We start from the raw sequence: 13667 nt of genomic DNA, 5'->3' as shown, positions 1-13667 counted from the left end.
GTTGCTCATTACGCCTTAATGGCCATCGGAGATGAGGTAACAAATTTAATAGATGCAGATTTATCATTTGATGAATTATTAAATGCCTTCCATGACTTATTTGATGAATGCAAGATTATTAATAGAAAATATAAATTGCTAAAAAATGAGCATGATAGTCTTACTTGTAATTTTGATAAGTTAAAAACTGAATATCATGATAGTTTAAGTTCATGCATCAAATGCCATGATCTAGAAACTCTCCAAAAGGAAAACTTGCTACTTAAGGATACCTTGAAGAAATTCGAGGTTGGTAGCAAGTCATTGAACATGATCCTTGCAAACAAGGGTCACGTTCCCAAAAGAAGTGGAATTGGATTTGTGAGAAGTCCTCACAAAAATCCAACCACCTTCATGAAAGGCCCCATCTTACATGTTCAACACCAAAACAAATGCAACTTTTGTTGCAAATTTGGACACAAGACGCATTATTATCCATTCAAGAAAATTAGTCCAAACAAACTGATTTTGGTTCCTAAAGGAACCATGATAAATTCTATGCAATATGATAGACAATGTAGATCTATTTTTGAGGCACCCAAAAACAAATGGGTACCTAAAGATCATCCTTTCTTGTAGAAAACTAAATCATCGCAAGCTAGGAGCAAGAGATGGTACATTGATAGTGGATGCTCAAGGCATATGACCGGAGATCCATCTCAATTCTCTAAGCTCACTAGCATAGACGAAGGCTATGTCACCTTCGGAGACAACAACAAGGGTAAAATCATTGGCAAAGGAACCATAGGTAACAAATCCAACTTCTTTATTGAAGATGTTTTGTTAGTTGATGGTTTAAAACATAGCCTCTTGAGCATTAGTCAATTATGTGATAAAGGAGCATTAGTCAATTGTCAGATTTGAATCTAATGCTTGTATCATTGAAAAACCACACAAAAACATATCTATGATTGCATTGAAACAAAATAACGTATACACTATTGACATCAATGATTTGTGTAATGAAATGTGTTTTTCTGTTTTAAATGAGGATGCTTGGATATGGCATAGAAGATTAGGTCATGCTAGCATCATACTAATCACTCAAATATCATCTAAAGAACTTGTAAGAGGAATTCCTCATATCAAGTTCATCAAAGATAGTGTATGTGATGCTTGCCAATTAAGTAAACAAATTAAGGGTAGTTTCAAATCTAAGAATCAAATAAGCACCTCTAGGCCCTTACAATTGATCCATATGGACTTGTTCAAACCAATCTTCACATCAAGCCTAGGAGGTAGCAAATACGCCTTCGTCATTGTGGATGACTATAGCAGATACACATGGACTTACTTCTTAAAACAGAAAAGTGAATGCCTTAGATATTTTACCAAGTTTTGTAAACTTGTTCAGAATGAGAAAGGTTCTATGATTTCGTCAATTAGAAGTGATCATGGTGGTGAATTTCAAAACCATGATTTCCAGGAATTTTGTGAACTCAATGGATACAACCATAATTTCTCTACTCCTAGAAATCCTTAACAAAATGGAGTAGTAGAAAGAAAAAATCAAAATTTACAAGAAATGGCAAGAACCATGTTGAATGAACACAACCTACCCAAATATTTTTGGGCCGAAGCCGTAAATAATGCATGCTATATTTTGAATAGAGTTGTAGTAAGACCCCTACTAACCAAAACTCCCTATGAGTTATGGAACAACAAAAAACCCAATGTTTCATATTTTAAAGTCTTTGGGTATAAGTGTTTTATCTTGAATGAAAAGGATAACTTAGGAAAATTTGATGCTAAATCCGATGAAGGAATCTTTCTTGGTTATTCTTCAGTTTCTAAAGCCTTTCGTATCTTCAATAAAAGAACTTTAATTATCGAAGAATCCATTCATGTTGTTTTCAATGAGATTTCCGAAATCAGAAAAAAATGATTTTGATGATGATGTTAATTTTGATTCCTTGAATTTAAATGAAACCCCTTCTCCAACTAGCAACTTGGATGCATCTACTCCCGAAACATCCTTACCCAAGGATTGGAAGTATGTAGATGCTCATCCCAAGGAGCTAATCTTAGGAGACACGTCAAAGGGGATTCAAACACGATCCTCTCTTAAAATTTTTTGTGCGAACGCCGCCTTTCTCTCCCAAATTGAACCCAAATGTGTTGACGAAGCCATGAAAGATGATTCATGGATTATCGCAATGCAAGATGAATTGAATCAATTTGAGAGAAATGAGGTGTGGAAGCTTATTCCCAAGCCAAATGACCATTTAGTTATTGGTACTAAATGAGTCTTCAGAAACAAGCAAGATGAAAATGATATCGTGGTTAGAAACAAGGCTAGATTAGTGGCCAAAGGTTTCAACCAAGAAGAAGGTATTGATTACTAAGAAACCTTCGCTCCTGTGGCTCGATTGGAAGCCATAAGGATGCTCCTTGCTTACGCTAGTAGTAATAATTTTAAGTTGTTTCAAATGGATGTTAAAAGCGCTTTTCTAAATGGCTTTATTTCCGAAGAAGTTTATGTTGAACAACCTCCTGGATTTGAAAATAATAACCTCCCTAATCATGTGTTTAGATTAACTAAAACTATCTATGGTTTAAAACAAGCCCCAAGGACTTGGTATGGGAGACTTAGTTCTTTTCTTATCAAAAATAATTTCACAAAAGGCAAGGTTGATACTACATTGTTCATTAAGAATTTTGAAAATAATTTTCTCATTGTTCAGATTTATGTTGATGATATTATCTTTGGCTCTATGAATGAATCTCTTTGTGAATCTTTTGCTAAAACTATGAGTCTTGAATTCGAAATGAGCTTAATTGGAGAATTAACATTCTTCTTAGGCTTATAAATCAAACAACTAAGCAATGACATCTTTATAAGTCAAACTAAATATGCTATGAATTTATTAAAAATGTTTAATATGAACAACTCAAAGGCTATTAACACTCCTATGAGCACCTCCACTAAGTTAGAAATTGATGAAAGTGGAGAAAGCTTCGATCAAAAAACTTATAGGGGTATGATAGGAAGTTTACTTTACCTCACTGCAACTAGACCAGACATCATGTTCAGTGTAGGACTTTGTGCTAGATTTCAATCAAACCCTAAGATATCTCATCTCAAAGCAGTTAAAAGAATACTTAGATATCTTAATGGTACCACAAATCTAGGATTATGATACCCAAAATCAGAGAATTTTGAGTTAATTGCTTATGCTGATGCGGACTTTGCTAGCTATAGACTAGATAGAAAAAGCACATCAGGATCATGTCAATTTTTAGGACATGCCCTTGTTTCCTGGTTATCTAAGAAACAAAACTCGGTTGCACTATCAACAACCGAAGCTGAATATATTGCAGCAAGTGCATGCTGTGCACAAGTTGTATGGATGAAAAACACCTTAGAAGATTACAAAGTTAATCTTAAAAATATTCCCATTAAATGTGATAACACAAGTGCAATATGCTTAACTAAGAATCATATATAACACTCAAGAACAAAACATATTGATATTAGACATCACTTTATACGAGATCATGTTACTAATCATGACGTAACCATATAGTTCATTGATACTAAACATCAACTAGCTGACATTTTTACAAAACCTCTAAGTGAAGAACAATTTGATTTCATAAGAAGAGAATTAGGAATGTTGATGTGTCCGAATAGATAAACTAGTTAAAATTATTTTTCGAACTTTATTAAATGATCAAATCACTTGATTGCCATTACATAACATGTGTTTTGTCTTCATGATTGTATTTGAAAATCTGTAGCATAGTCTTGTCCGAATACATGAAAGAATTCATCTCATTTTTGGATTCACTTAACAGTTGGAATGATAAAAATCAAATTTTCTCATACACTCTTATGAAAATTATTTTTTTAAATGGATTTGATGAAATGATTCCTGCTTATGAATTCCATCTTGAAATATAAATGATAGTATTTTTACTTGCAAAAAGCTGTTTCAAACACATATCTTGACTCAAAGTAAACTCACAAATAGCTAGAATCACAAATGGCTTTCCTCCTTCATGCACAAAGGATTATAACAAAAACGGAAGGAAGAAGTATTCAAAGCAATCTACGTATCATGCCTTCCTTTATATGCTTGATAACTTGCTTATATTGTTCTCCTGGTATCACATCTACCATGCTTTTTGTTAATGACAAAGGGGGAGAAATATATGAATTGATGCTATAAACACTGATGCTATGATTATGCCATGCTTGCATCACCAAGAGATATATGAACAGATGCCATGCATTAATTTGCATTATGCCTTGAGTTGATATCTTACCATGTGAAGAAATGCAACACTTGCTAAAATATTTGAAATGTGTACATCATGTAATGATATCAAAATCTTACTTCATAGCTTTACATGTTGATATCTTACAATATGATGAATTGCTACAATTACCATCATTCAAAATTGTTATGTAAAATTTGAAAATGAATGTCAAGCCTTGACATCATCTTCAGAGAGATACATCCTGATGGGAGTATTGATAAGTTCAAATGATTTAACTTATCAATATGTCGCTTGAATTCTTAGGTCTTGAATTCAAGAATGACTTATCTCAAGTATGCCATATAGACAAGGGGAGTTAAGGTTAACTCAATTATCAATTGATTGTCATCATCAAAAAGGGGGAGATTGTTGAATCTCGGATTTTGATGATGAAGTCAATTATCATTTGTTATCTAATCTATATGTTGAGATAAGTGTGCAGGATTAACTACGATGAAAGTAAGACATGCAGCAGGAGTTACGCCGGAGTCAAGACAATGATCACGTTGGGAGTTCAAGAGTTCGACGGAAGTTCGGACAGTCGTCGAAGGTTCTGCGAGAACAAATCCGAGAAGTCCATAAGCTTGCCAAAGAAGCTCGTCGGAACTCGCCAAGTGAATCGTCGTAAGTCTAGGAGTTTGCCGAAAGTCCGCAGGAGCATCACCGAAGGTTCATCGGATAATCGACGGAAGTTCGCCGGAAGCTCGCCGGAAGAAGCGATTGACGCACCGGAGCAAGTTGCAGTAAATGTCTTAGGAAAAATCGTAGTTAGCACATTGATTAAGTTGGAAATGGGAGGTGATCCCATTAACTTAATCTTGGGGCAATTGGGCCTTTGAAAAACTCAAATTGGGCCGAATGGATCAACCCATTCGCACCCTGATTTCTGCCAGGCGGTTGAACCGCCCAAGGCAGGAGGTTGCACCGCCTGGGCTTAGTCTCCGAGCGAGACTAGGAGGTGCAACCGCCCCAGCCAGGCGGTGGCACCGCCTGGGGCTCAGTCTCCGAGCGAGACTGGGCAGTGCAACCTCCCCTGACAAGAGGTAGCACCGCTTGAGCTCAGTCTTCGAGCTCTGCCAAGCGGTGCAACCGCCTCAGTCAGGAGGTGCAACCGCCTGAGTTCGGTCTTCGAGCTCTCTCAGGAGGTGCAACTGCCCTTGACAGGAGGTAGCATCGCCCAGAGGCTCAGTCTTCGAGCTCTGCCAGGCGGTGCAACCGCTCCAGTCAGGAGGTGCAACCGCCTGATCATGGAATTCCGGGAATTGACAGTTTTGAGCTCCAAATTTGAACTGGGTTGGGGCCTATAAATACCCCACCCATTCAGCACTGATAGGTAAGAAATTTTACACCGAAATCTTAATCCTTTCTGTGATTCTTAGAGCTCAAAATTGTTGTAAAGGCCAAAAGTTCTTCTCCCTCTGTTCTTCCAAGTTCTGAGTTGTAAATAGAGGAGAGAAAATTTCTGTAAGGGTTGTCTCCTAAGCCCGTCAAAAGGAGTGAAACTGTAAAAGGGTGGTTGGCCTTCGCCTATTGAAGGAAGGCATCTAGTTGACGTCGGTGACCTCGTCGGTGGAGGAAGCCAAAAGTGGAGTAGGTCAAGATTGACCGAACCACTCTAAATCTCGGTTTGCATTTACTTTGAGCATATTATCTTTACTGCAAACCTCCTCTGAAGCTTACTGCTTTCTGCACATATACGATCGGGTTTCAAGCCTTTCACTTTCCGAATCAGCGTTTAGATGTAAATCTGTTTTTTCGTACGATCATCATATTTCAGATTGCGTTTACGTTTTGAACTCTACCATAACTGCAAATTGCCTTTATACTCTTGCTTAAACTGCATCTTGCCTATTCAAGTGTTTACGAATCAGCATTTAGACGTAAATCAGTTTCTTCGTACGAACGTCGTATTTCAGTTTGCGCCTATATTCTAGTTTTCATCATAGCTGCAAACTGCCTTCATAGATTGACTTTAACATCATCTTGCTTCGAATCGGCTTTCACACAGAAATCGTTTTTATCATTCGAACGCAGTTTCGTTTTAATCGCTGAAAGTTTTCCGCTGCGCTAATTCACCCCCCCCCCCCTCTTAGTGCTCTTGATCCTAACATGGTCAAGAAGAGCGGGTATTGTGCCAAGGATATCGGAGTTGCGGAGTCAATTGGCTGATTGGGCAATAGGCCGCAGGAGTGGATGATGCGCCGAATAATCGGACGAAGCATCAAGGGACCAATGACATGCCGGACAACTTGGTTAATTGCTTAGGATTAATTGCCTCGATCAAAGTTTTGTTTTACATGTGCAAGATTAACTACAATGGAAGTAAGACATACAGCAGGAGTTGCGCCGGAGTCAAAACTTTGATCACGTTGGAAGTTCGAGAGTTCGACGGAAGTCCGGACGATCGTCGGAGGTTCTACGGGAATAAATCCAAGAAGTCCAGGAGCTTGCCAAAGAAGCTCGTCGGAACTCGCCAAGTGGATCATCGCAAGTCCAGGAGTTTGCCGGAAGTCCGCCGGAGCATCGTCGAAGGTTCGTTGGATGTTAGCCAAAAGTTCGTCGGAAGCTCGCCGAAAGAAGCGATTGATGCACCGGAGCAAGTTGTAGTAAATGTCTTAAGAAATATCGTAGTTAGCATATAGATTAAGTTAGGAATGGGAGGTGATCCCATTAACTTAATCTGGGGGCAATTAGGCCCTTGATAGACCTAAATTGTGCCGAATGGATCAACCCATTCGGACCAGAATTCCTACTAGGCGGTGGCACCGCTAGGGTCGGTGGTGGCACCGCCAGGGTCGGCGGTGGCACCGCATAGGAGATAGTTGTTGAATCTCGTATTTTGATGATGAAACTACTTGATATATGTTTATGATTTAATCTGCGTTTTGAGTGATGCAGGGTGCTTCGATCAGGATGAGACAATTAAAGCAGGAACATCATGTTGTGCCGGAGGAACATGTCAGAAGATTGGACGTCAGGCCGGTGGATCGGTCGACGTATCGACAGAAGGCTTCGGGCCGTGGACTCGGGCATCGGGCCAAGAAGAGCGGGTATTGTGCCAAGGATATCGGAGTTGCGGAGCCAACTGGCCGATTGGGCAATAGGCCGCAGGAAAGGACGATGTGCCGAAGAATCGGACGAAGCGTCGAGGGACCAATGACATGCCGGACAACTTGGTTAATTGCTTAGGATTAATTGTCTCGATCGAAGTTTTTGTTTTGAGTGTGCAGGATTAACTACGATGGAAGAAATACATGCAGTAGGAGTTGCGCCGGAGTCATGACAATGATCACGTTGGGAGTTCGAGGGCTCGATGGAAGTTCGGACAGTTGTCGGAGGTTATGCGGGAACAAATCCGAGAAGTCCAGAAGCTTGCCAAAGGAGCTCGTCGGAACTTGCCAAGTGGATCGTCGCAATCCAGGAGTTTGCCCGAAGTCCGCAGGAGCATCACCGAGGGTTCATCGGATGATCGACGGAAGTTCGCCGGAAACTCACCGGAAGAAGCGAGTGACGCACTGAAGCAAGCTGCAGAATATGTCTTAGGAAATAATCGTAGTTAGCACTTTGATTAAGTTAGAAATGGGAGGTGATCCCATTAGCTTAATCCTGGGGCAATTGGGCCCCTGAAGAACTCAAACTAGGTCGAATGGTTCAACCCATTCGGACCCAGGTTGCTGTGGAAGGTGCAACCGCCCAGGCAGGGAGGTAGCACCGCCCAGGCTATGTCTCCCAGCGAGACTGGGCGGTGCAACCGCCCCAGCCAAGAGGTGCAACCGCCCAGGGCTCTGTCTCCGAGCGAGACTGGGCGGTGCAACCTCCTCTGTCAGGAGGTAGCACCGCTAGAGCTCAAGTTTCGAGCTCTGCCAAGCGGTGCAACCTCTCCAGTTAGGCAGTGCAACAGCCTGAGCTCGGTCTTCGAGCTCTGGCAGAGAGGTGCAACCGCCCCTGACAGAGGTGGCACCGCCTAGAGGCTCAGTCTTCGAGCTCTGCCAGGCGGTGCAACCTCTCCAGTCAGGAGGTGCAACTGCCTGATCCCGGAATTCCGGGATTTGATCGTTTTGAGCTCCAAATTTGAACTGGGTTGGGGCCTATAAATACCCCACCCATTCAACATTGAAAAGATACAGACCTACACCGAATTCTTGATCTTTTCTGTGATTCTAAGAGCTCAAATTTGTGAAAGTCCAAAACTGCTAGTTCTCCTCTTTCTATTCCTCAAGTTTGAGTTGTAAAGAGAGGAGAAAAAAACTTCTGTAAGGGTTGTCTCCTAAGCCCGCCAAAAGGAGTGAATTTGTAAGAGGGTGGTTGGCCTTCGCCTATTGAAGGAAGGCCTCTAGTTGACGTCGGTGACCTCTTCTGGTTTTCATCATAGCTGCAAACTACCTGCATAGATTGACTGTAACCTTGCTTAGTATCAACTTTCATACAGAGTTGTCTTTATCGTTCAAACGCAGCTTTCGGTTTTAATCGCAGAAAGTTTTCCGCTGCACTAATTCACCCCCCCCCCTCTTAGTGCTCTCGATCCTAACAATTGGTATCAGAGCAGGGTATTTCTCATTTCGGATTTACACCCGAGAGAAATGGCTCTTCAAGAGGGCTTTTCGGTCTATCGTCCACCGTTCTTTAACGGATTGGACTACACTTATTGGAAAACTCGAATGAGAGTTTTCTTGATTTCTCTAAATCTGGATTTATGGAATATCGTTGAAAACGGTTTTCAACTTCCCTCTAAACCGATGAACGAATGGTCGGATTTAGAGAAGAAGTATTTTTCTTTAAACGCAAAGGCTATGAATGCCTTATTTTGCGCTTTGGACAAAAATGAGTTCAATCGGGTTTCTTTGTGCGAAACGGCTTTCGATATTTGGCGCACTCTTGAAATCACGCATGAGGGAACTAGTAGAGTCAAAGACTCGAAAGTTAATATTTTACTGTATGATTTCGAGCTTTTTCATATGAAACCAAGCGAAACTGTTGTTGACATGTACACCCGTTTTACGGATGTCGTCAATGGTTTAAAATCACTTGGTAAAAGCTTTTCGGATTTTGAACTCATTAACAAAGTTTTGCGCTCACTTTTTAAAACTTGGGATTCAAAAGTAACTGTTATTCAAGAATCGAAAAACTTGAACCAATTTCCACTTGAAGAACTAATTGGTTCATTGATCACATATGAAATGACGTGCAATGCACGTGAAGAACTTGAGAACCACCTTCCAAAGAACAGGAAGGATTTGGGACATAGAACATTTGAAGACTACTCGAGCATAAGCTCAAGTGATGGTGAACTTAAACTACAAATGAAACAAAAATTAAAAAGTAAAAAGAACGGAACTACTTGCTTTGAACGCAAGAAGAACAAAAATTGGGATGAATCGAGCTCCTCCGAAGACGAGGAGAAAATCAACAAAGGCAAGGTGGCAAACTACGCCTTTACGCCTTTCGACGCTGAGGTAATCAAAATGCCTTTAATTTACTTTGAAATTACATGATGCTTTTCATAAAGCATTTTTCTTTTTATTTAATTTTCTTGAAAATTGCATGTTTAATAATTTTATAATGAAAATACAAACAATTAGGAATCATGTTTATCATTCTAGTAATTTTGAAAATAATCATGAAAATTTAATGTTTATGATAAACAAAATGATCTTGATTAAAAATACCTTATGAAATCATGCTATATGTGGTTGAGAAGTAATAATGTGTATCATGTTGATTTCCATTGTTATTTCTCGATTTTGAGTATATGAAATCATGTTTAATTTGAAGTTATGATTAATGAGTATATATTTGAAATTATGATGATTCTTGATATTTATGGATTATCGATTTTCATGATAATAACAATGGCTTTAAAAAATTGATGCATGAAAAGGCATGCTAACATGAAATCGATCACTTAAAATGAAACACTTAAAAAGGGGGAAAATATATTATCAATAAAATCATGAATCTATTTATGTTATAAATTTTGTGAGCCATAAAAATGATTTTGATGATTTAAAATTGAAATGAGTTTTATCAAAATCATGATCTTGATTTATCAAATTGAATGAATTGAAAATGAATAATGATTTTTCTCTTGAATGATTGTGACTTATATTCCTTGTATTCATGATATGATTTTTATGCAATTCTTTGTATTCATGAAACATTTATCTCATCACCCAATTATTTCTTTTCAATATTCCTCAAGTGATGATATGAATGCATGAGATATTCATGAGTTTATTTTGATGTATGCAAATGAGAAGTTTCGATCATGCATGGTAGGATGCAATGTGACAAATTAATACCATGATGATTTGAAATATTTATGATTTGGAATGATGCATATGCTTTTTATTATGATAATGTATGATGTGTATCATGAATGCTTAAAAAAAAAAAATTAAATAAATAAATGTTTATATCATGTTAGATGGTTTTACATATTATGCATGATAAGCTATAGTGATGAGTGAAACAATGATTGAAATAATATGAATGATGATTTGGAATCATGCATATAATAATGAGTTTGTATGTTTTGAAAATGTGCATGTTTTAATTTGAAAATATAATGATGCACAAATGAGATCAATACTAACCTTTGTCATGATTTAAAAATTGATGTAAAGGGTTTTTCCCTTCTTTTTGATAATGACAAGAGGGGAGATAGCTAGCTTGCACAATTCAAGAAGAAAGCAAAAATTGCACTTCTCAAAAGAGAAGAAATTACTATCTTGAACATCACCAAGAAGTGCTATCTTGCAAATCTCAAGACACACAAATGCAATCATGCAAAATTTGTAATTTTGCACATCATTAAAATTTATGATGCTTTGGTGATTATGCAAGTTCTAAAATGTTATAAGATTCACTAGCTTGCATGATGTAGAACTTAGCTATATTGAACATCACTAAGGAATGCTATCTTGTCTATCTCAAGAAGCTAAAAGTTAACTTGCACATCTAGCAAAACTTATATTTCAAGAAGCAAGAGTTGCTTTCTTGAACATCTCAAAATTGCTAGCTTGCGGGCCTTAAAATGTAGAAATTTTTTGCTAGCTTGTAAACTTGCTATCATACTACCATGATGATGAGCATACCTTATCTTCATGATTATATTTGAAAAACTATGGCAAAAATATGTCCGAATGATTAAACGTGTTAAAATTATTTTTCGGACTTTTTTGATTAAATGATCAAATCACTTGATTGCCATAATAATTTTACACAATTACTTGCCATAATTACATGTTAGAAATTATGTGCTTGAATACAAAAATTTCCATGATAATAAGCATGTTTTACCTTCATGATTGTAATTGAATATCTCTAGTAAAACCCTGTCCGAATGTATGAAAGTGTCAAATTTCATTTTTGGATTTTCTTGATCCTAACAATTGGATTTTCTTGATACATTATCCTCTTCCGAATTTAACAAGCATATGTCATATCAAGTTTAACTCACATCATTGATTTTTGACATATGGAATCATCTAGCAAATGCACTTATCATGTGAAAATATTTTTCGAGAAACATATTTGATGATTCCCTCTTATAAAATGAAGATATTTTTACATACAAGGATTTGACTCACTTACATATCTTAATCCTTGCAAAAATGAAGTGTGCTTTAATATCTTATCGATTTGAACTTCACATATGGCTTTCCTCCTTCATGTAAAAAGATAACAAATAAAAAGGAAGAAGCAATAAAAGCTATCTCCATGTCATGTTTTCCTCGAGATGTTTGCATTACTGGTATCCTATCACTCACTGTTGGAAAATGACATGAACCAACTTATGGCATCGCACTTATATTTAAAATTTGCTTATATCGTTCTCCTTGTTGTTGATGACAAAGGGGGAGAAATATATGAATTGATATGTTTGCTATCACTAATGGTTGCTATCACTGATGCTGATATGTTTGCTATCACTAATGATGATATGGTTGCTATTACTGATGTTGATATGTTTGCTATCACTGATGTTGATATGGTTGCTATCACTGATGCTATGATTAGGCCATACTTGTATCACCAAGAAATATATGATTGCTATCATTGCTATGATTAGGCCATACTTGCATCACTAAGTAATATATGATTGCTATCATTGCTATATGCCCTGTATCAAGATATCAAACAAAAATTTGCATCGTACGAGCTGATATCTTACCATGTGATGCAATGCTACACTTGCTAAAATATTTGAAATGTGTACATCATGAAATGATATCAAAATCTTGCTTCACAACTTTACATGTCGATATCATGCCATATGATGAAATGCTACAATTGATAAACACTTGAAATAGTTGCGTTACGATATCAAAAGCTAACACTGCAAAGGAAGCAAAAATTTGCTAGGTTGCAACTTGCATATTTCAAGAAGCAAGAGTTGCCTTCTTGAATATCTCTAAACTGCTAGCTTGCAAGTTCTAAAATGTTGTAACATTGCTAGCTTGCATGTGCTATCTTGTATGCCGTAAAACTTGCATATCTAAAACTTGATAGCTTGAATGTTCTAAGCATGATGTAACATTTGCTAAATTTTCTGGCTTCAAACTTGCATGATGATAACAAAAGATATTATGTTTTTCATGCAATGAGTTAAACTTACATCACAAACACTTGATTGTGGTATTTCTCCTTTTTGTTGATGACAAAGGGGGAGAAGTATGTTGATGACATGACATATTATGCATAAGTTTATGATGACATGTTGCTTGGATTTTTGAATCCAAGAGTTTCTATCAATATGGCATATTGATAGGGGGAGTTTATTTAAACTCTGGGAGTTAAGGTTAACTCAGTTTATGATGACATGTTGCTTAGATTTCTGAATCTAAGAGTTTCTATCAATATGGCATATTGATAGGGGGAGTTTGTTTAAACTCCGGGAGTTAAGTTTAACTCCGTCATCAAGTAGTTGTCATCATCAAAAAGGGGGAGATTGTTGAATCTCGTATTTTGATGATGAAACTACTTGATATATGTTTATGATTTAATCTGCGTTTTGAGTGACGCAGGGTGCCTCGATCAGGATCTGACAATTAAAGCAGGAACATCATGTTGTGCTGGAGGAACATGTCAGAAGATTGGACGTCAGGCCGGTGGATCGGTCGACGTATCGACAGAAGGCTTCGGGCCGTGGACTCGGGCATCGGGCCAAGAAGAGCGGGTATTGTGCCAAGGATATCGGAGTTGCGGAGCCAACTGGCCGATTGGGCAATAGGCCGCAGGAAAGGACGATGCGCTGAAGAATCGGACGAAGCGTCGAGGGACCAATGACATACTGGACAACTTGGTTAATTGCTTAGGATTAATTGTCTCGATCGAAGTTTTTGTTTTGAGTGTGCAGGATTAAC

Source organism: Musa acuminata, chromosome BXJ2-8 (genome assembly GCF_036884655.1).
Source record: "Musa acuminata AAA Group cultivar baxijiao chromosome BXJ2-8, Cavendish_Baxijiao_AAA, whole genome shotgun sequence".
NCBI lineage: Eukaryota > Viridiplantae > Streptophyta > Magnoliopsida > Zingiberales > Musaceae > Musa > Musa acuminata.
Note: the sequence above shows the minus strand (reverse complement) of the source record.